Source organism: Nyctibius grandis, chromosome 1 (assembly GCF_013368605.1).
Source record: "Nyctibius grandis isolate bNycGra1 chromosome 1, bNycGra1.pri, whole genome shotgun sequence".
NCBI lineage: Eukaryota > Metazoa > Chordata > Aves > Nyctibiiformes > Nyctibiidae > Nyctibius > Nyctibius grandis.
The window spans coordinates 8,959,894-8,966,043 of NC_090658.1; positions in this window are offsets into that span (position 1 = coordinate 8,959,894).

Consider the following 6,150-nt stretch of genomic DNA (forward strand, 5'->3'; position numbering starts at 1 on the left):
AGCCAAAATGGACACAGTACCCAAAACTCACTGAAGCTTCTGTTACACCCTGCTGTCAAACACGGCTGAGGTGTAACTCAGAGTAAAGAACACTGCTAAGTGTAGTGGGTGTAGCACAAAGCTCAATGAATTGCAAACACTGCTTCCTTTATTATTAGTTATTCTGCTCTAAGATTATATCTACTTAGCTCAAATTAAAAAAAAAAACACCAAACCACACCCAAACACAAGAGTTTTTCTACTGAAGGTGCTGCCTCACTCCCTGCTCCCAGTATCTTCTACCCTGACTTTAAGAGAGCTAGAAGTGAAAAAAAGTTCATATAAATTAATAATGAAGAAAATACCTAGCAATACATTCTCATCACCTCAGGAGTGCCCAATTTATTAATCATAAGACAGGAAAAGTGCACAATAATGGGTCTAGTCCCTCACCCTTCTCCTCCTGTTGCCTCCAGTTTCTGGAACTCCCAGACATTTATCCCCTCTTTCTGCTCCTTTCCTGCCCCTCAGCTGTCAGTTCTCATATATTTGTCTCAGGACACAATTTTTAAATAGAATAATTATTCTGGTATAAATCCTGACAGAATTGTTTCACCGTGCACTTAGCTGTAGCTTTTCCCCATTCTCATATGAGCGTAGGAGTCACCAGTATCTGTCATGCCTCTACCTCTGTCCAGATCAGGTGGCTCTGCCTCTTTAAACACACAAGGAATTAAACACTCAGCTATGCAATTAGACAAGGCTTCGATCTTTAAACCTGAAGTAGCAGTGGTGTTTCTCATGAAAAACTTATTACTGAAAGGAAAAAAAACCCAAGTATTTAAGTACAAATTCTCATGAAAACAAAGCTTGCTTCCCCTCCCTGCTCTGCCCCTCCTTTAAGGGTTTTAATTCCCCCTGGAGATTTTATTACATCAATTCTGGTTGTCTTCCCCCGCCCCACCCCTGCACCACCTACTCAAACCTCTCAGCTCTGCTGCAGGCTGGTTGTGCTCTCTTCCCTTTAAAGACACCCCCAGCAGCATCCCTCTCTGCAAACAGTGGCACTTCCTACACGAGCTGGTTTGGGCTCATCTCTTTCCTCTCCTACCTACGAGCAAAAAACCACTGAAATGCCAGCAACAGGAAGACATACTGGTGGCTAAATTAGCACTAATGCATAGGTATCCTTCCCCAGAGAGCATGTCCTCAGCTGCTAAGGCCACACGTGTATAACCTACCTACCACCCCAGGACACACACCAGCTAACCTCACACCTAGGCAGCTAGTGAAACCATATTTCTGCTCCAGTGCCCAGCTCTCTTACCCATAAGTTTTTGAGGAAGTGGAAAGTTCTACTTTAGCAAACCCCGCTGACCTTCCCAACGCGTTCACATGCTACTTCTACCCTCCCTCTCAGAAGGCGTTAGCTGCAGAGAGGTGCCCAAGGTGTCCATCACCCAGGCATCGTGTTAGCCACACAGCCTTCCTGCCCGCCCAGCTTTCCTAAGACAGAGAGGCCTTTTGAGAGAGCACACAAAGCTTGTGTGGTGCAAAGCAAATAGGATGTCCTCCGCCCACACACCCCTACTATGCAACACAGACTCAAACTAGCCAGGCTTCTGGGATGAAAAAGTTTCCCTGCTGCACAAAACATCCCGAGCTGCTGCACACAGCTGGACATCAAAAAGTCCGGCACTGAAACTCAACCTGAGGTCAGTATTTTATTTCTGCATTTCCAAAACCGCCTGTAGTGTTAGAACCTTCCTTGTGACTAGTCAGTATTGCAGTGCTCCATTTTTGAAGGGAGGAGCTGACAGTGTGGCTTTATTTCATCATAGTGCAGGATGTGGCTTTGAGCCATTGCCATTAAGACTCAAACTAAATGAAAAAGAAATCATGAGATGTTTAATCACAACAGAATTTTCTTCATTAGACCACTCAAATTTCAAAGCTGATTTTGTCAAGAGAAGCATTTCTCCTGATGGGCAGGCACTAACATTTCATGTCTCTATCCTGTTCATCTCTGGAAGGTCCCAAGGGACAGAGTTATCCCAACTGAAGACAGAACAGTTGGGCTCAGGACTGGGATCAGCTGCTTCAGCCTGCAAGAGCTGACAGAAGGGTAATGACAACATACAGATGGGAGGATTTGGGTGATTGTGGTGTTATTTTCTTTCCAAATGAACTTGAGTAGAGGCATATGAGATTCCCTAGAGCATCCTGACACTTTGCAGTTGTTTTTCAGCATACTGCTTTTTCAGAAAAGTCTGTCCCCAAAACAATGGAAGAAATCATTTGCTGCATTTAACACTGTGAATCAGAAGCAGCTTCTGATCAGCACAATGCTAAGAATTGTGAGTTGGTGGTGTGGGGTTTTTTTCAGGCCTCAGCGCTAAGGGCTAGACCCACTTCTGCTATTCTGGTAAACCAAAAAAACCCAAGCTACAACTGTGGGTAGAAGGGAGGGAAGGAGAGAGGTGATGGACAGCAAACTCAGAGGTCCTGGGGGACCTACAGAGGTGAAATCCGAGAGGATAATTCTATGTACCAGGACAGCTGCCTGCAGCCCCCTCTAACTCCTCGGAATCGCCCTGTCCAACACCACCACCCATGCCCAGCAACGGTGGATTTACAAAGCAGGGAGGGGAATAAAAAGCAGCCTGCTAGAGCATGCAAATCAGGTACAACATTAGGTTTTTTTGATTCACATTTAAAAATATTGTTAGAACAGCACGTGCTGGCTTTAATACACAGTCTTTAAAATTCTTAACAGGCAAAGGAGCTGCTGCTTGCCAATATAAGGGCGTCAACCGCACAGGCTGCCTTGCTGCTGAGATGCCAGACACTGGAAGCTCTGCACAAAGACTTCTCCAGATGCCACAGGACCCCATTAACCATGAGTTAATGTATTAGCCATAGTACTAAATATTGCTTTTAAACATCTCTGTGATCTCAGAACACAAAACACCACAAGATGCTATCAGCTGCTTATTGGAGGATTAAACTTGAAGGCTAACTGAAGGTTATAGGTTGAGCAAGTTGAGAACAGATGGAAAACCTCAAACAAACTAGCCACCTTAAGCCTTTAATTCTAACAGGGCAAAAGAGAAAAGTTGAGAAAGGCAAAATATTTTTGCAGCAGCAGTTATCTTACAGCTAATAAATGAAGTATGACAATACCCCATAAGAACTTTACTCATCTGTTCAATTGAGGGAATATTTTCAAGAGCTTCCACTATTTTTCCATCACAATGCTAAAAACCAAGAGTACTATACAAATTTAGCTAGGAGATCCTAACACCTACGTTTCGTGAGATACAGTATATAGCCATCTGACGGTATCAGTCTGCAATAGGTTGTTCTAGTATATTTGATAAAGAGAAAGGGGTTAATGGCAATACTCTAAGAAGAAAGTTCTCAATGTCCTTTTAATGTCTGGGTTTGAGGACATGGGAAGATTGGGGTGTCTAGTTTTGTATTTTTTGCATTTTTTTTTTAATTAAACTAGTCAATCACCAGTTTCTCCTCCTCTCCCTTGATCACTCTGGTTTATTAATATTCAAGATTTTGGTGAAAGACATACTGAAGACAAATTTTTAAAAATTTCTAACGTAATTTCCCTCTCTTTCAACTGTTGGAAGCAAAAATCCATCCGTTTCATCAGCATTTGCCCTTGATTCCTTTCCTCACTCATCTCAGTCATCTCATTCATCTCCATCATGGGATGGAGAAAGAGAGGGAAATGTGTTGACATCTTAAAAAAAGGCAGAGTCTGTGCAGGGAAGGTGAAGAGTTTTACTGTTTCCCATTATACTTAAAATAGAAGCCCAATGAAGTATGAAAAGCTGCATCTTCCTCAGCTTTCGTACACAGTTTTACTCTCCCTTCAACTAAACTGAAAGGAAAAAAAAATTAAGCAATCCACAAGAACCAGACACAAAGCATGGAAAGGCACAGTTTTGGTTCTAAATGCAAAGCAGGAAGTCCTGTGTTCTAATCCAGGAAAAAAAAAAACAACAAACTCATTTTGAAGACAAATAGGAAGCTCTATTTCAAGAAGCCTCACAAGTAACAACAAAAAGAGAACCTTGTTTTCAGTCAGAGATTTTTTAAGGGTGTGTTTTGTTTGATTGGCTTGCATATCATCAACCCACCATTTGAAGAGGTAAAACAGTTCCTAAAATACCTTCAAAAGGTGACACACATTCAAATTATTCTTCATGCATCTGATTCAGACTTCAATTATATCATCATCCCACATAAACACAACTCACAGATACAGATGGTGGCTCCCTTCACAGAATCACAGAATGTTAGGGATTGGAAGGGACCTCGAAAGATCATCTAGTCCAATCCCCCTGCCGGAGCAGGATTGCCTAGACCATATCACACAGGAACGCATCCAGGCAGGTTTTGAATGTCTCCAGAGAAGGAGACTCCACAACCTCTCTGGGCAGCCTGTTCCAGTGTTCGGTCACCCTCACCGTAAAGAAGTTTTTCCTCATATTTAAGTGGAACCTCCTGTGTTCCAGCTTGCACCCATTGCCCCTTGTCCTGTCAAGGGATGTCACTGAGAAGAGCCTGGCTCCATCCTCATGACACTTGCCCTTTACATATTTATAAACATTAATGAGGTCACCATATTCATTTTGCAGATCGGCCAGGACTAAGTCTTATTCTCATACTGAAGCTACTTCCACAGAGCTGACAAAAGACACTCTCCTCTCTTTCAGGCTCCAATCCAGCAACTGCTGAAGCCAGGTGGGAGCATTGCAAAGGCTCCACATTGCAACGAGGCTCCCTCAAGCAGCTGAGCCACATGTGGTTGGCAGGCAAAGTCATCTGGAAAGGCACCAGTGCTTCCCCGGTCAGGACACTGATCCTGCCTCAACCGTTTGCTTTTTAAGTTGTCTGTGTGTTCCTTAGTGTCACAGAAGTAACACAGAAAGACATGAGATAGATACTCAGGAGCCACGCTCCTAGGTAGTGGAGAAAGGGTTAAAAAGCAAGAGAAAGACTCCTTACTCACTGTCAACATTGGCCCACAAGGAGCAGGACTGAGATTTCCCATCCTGTGTTCTGATGTTAAAGGACAAACATCTAACACTTCAGTCATTGAGAACTGCTCAGTTTACAGGCTGAATAATATAAATATGCAATTACATAATCTTATAATCTGGAAGCAATCCTTCAAAATGGAGGCTGTGCAAACAGTCTTGCATTTTATTTTATCCTAGCTTTTGAAAAGAACCTCTTGCATGTTGTGACACACTATTAACATGTAAGAGCACACATATTCCACTTCTGTTTACTTTGGGACAAATTCAACATAATACATTTACTTAAAATTATACAAATAGGTAGGCTAAAGAACTTGGCACTGTTTATTGCATACCACACACAGTTTTCTCAGGCTGCCAAAACTATCAAACCCCAAAACTCCTCCAATAGAGGTGGCTGGCGAGAAGAAAGGACTAGAGCACACATCCCCCTGTTAGCCAGCAGAAAACCAAGATGAGAGAAAAATTAGAAGCTCAGCTTCAACTCTTCTGTTGCACACAGAAGTTCACACTGAGTATGATCAGACCTCTATATATCGAGACCACAGTTCACAAGCAAAAACACATGCGCTTTTCAAAACACAAACTGAAGGCACCCACAGAAATATCAACCACCAACAACTGTTGGACCGTTATCTACTCATTTTGCTTTTTAAAGTTCCTCCTATAGTCTCTGACAGTTTTAAAAGGTACAAACTGAAAAAAAACAACCAACCAAACAAAAAACCCCAATACCTCCCCCCAAAAAAAACCCACTACTAAAATGTTTCTGGCCCTCACCAAAAAGGTTATTTAAGAGAAGTTTTCAGTATTCTTAGTTTTGGTGCTACCCAAGCCTGAATTCAGAACAAACGGAGGCACAGTAGAAGCAATAAAAAGTGCTTATTCAGAGCCCTGTGAAGCAAGTTGTTTAAACTTAAAATAACTTCTGAAGTATTTGAGAACAAATTAGGGGGGAAAAAATTAAATACTTGGTGTTTAACATTTGTAATAAAGTGAACTCTAAGACAAAGACAGAAGCAGTACTACTGCACTGAAGAATTATCTGTAATATTACAAGAACAAATGCAAATAAAAACTTTGTCTAAAAGAGAGATTTAACAGTACA